A 789-nucleotide genomic window follows, 5' to 3' on the forward strand; every position below is an offset into this window, starting at 1 on the left:
CCCTGGCGAGGTCTGAAGGCGGAGTTTAAGCAAGTTTCTCAGGGCCCGGGCCGCCGTCCGCCACTGGAGGAGGCTCGGGGGGCCACCGGCACCCAGACGTGGCGAGGCTCTGGCTCAGGCCCTCGTGGGGTCGGCGGTGGTGTCCCAGGAGCCGAGGAATTGACAGGTGCTGGGAATGATCTGTGTGGACTCTGGAAGCAAGGGTGTCCCCACGCACCGCAAGTCAGAGACCCTCGGCCAAGGTGCCTGGGCCAGTGCTGCGGTTCACTCACACGCGACTGAGGGGTGTCAAAGATGAGAAGAGCGGGTCGGCCCCCGGGTTTGGGCAGAGACATGACACCCTGGGAATCTCCCTTTCATCCTACGGAACAGGAGCTGGGTACCGACCGACTGCCATGTGTGCACCTGCAGACCCCAGGGAGGGGGAGGGAGGCCCTTTACCAATCCAGGAGCACCCTGGGTGCTGCGGGGTGCAGAAGGCAGGTGAAGGAGCCCAGCTCGCCTGTCATCCCGCGCAAGAGAAAGAGCACTTACTCCTCCACCCGCCGCATGCACTGGGGTCAGGACGCAAGATCTACTGCAGTGATGTGCCTCAGGAGGAACCAGATATGCCTGCAGGGGAGGGTCTGGGGGCTGGGCCCTAGCCTGCCCACAGCTCCTTCCCGAGGGTGAGGTGGAGCTGCTCCCCCTCCCACAAGGCCTGTGACCTGAGAGGAGAGAGCATGCCCAGGGAGCCAGGGCATGAGCACACCCCCCACCCGCACCCCCGGCCACGCTGGGCCCCCTTTC

General features: G+C 65.5%; 1 protein-coding gene across 1 annotated transcript in view; it reads right to left on the reverse strand.

The window, feature by feature from the left end:
- The window catches only part of FAM195A (family with sequence similarity 195, member A), a 12052-nt gene that overhangs the window by 5171 nt on the left and 6092 nt on the right, over positions 1-789 (reverse strand). The gene's annotated exons all lie outside the window — the stretch shown is intronic.

Source organism: Bison bison, unplaced genomic scaffold (assembly GCF_000754665.1).
Source record: "Bison bison bison isolate TAMUID 2011002044 unplaced genomic scaffold, Bison_UMD1.0 scf7180017846420, whole genome shotgun sequence".
Classification (NCBI taxonomy): domain Eukaryota; kingdom Metazoa; phylum Chordata; class Mammalia; order Artiodactyla; family Bovidae; genus Bison; species Bison bison.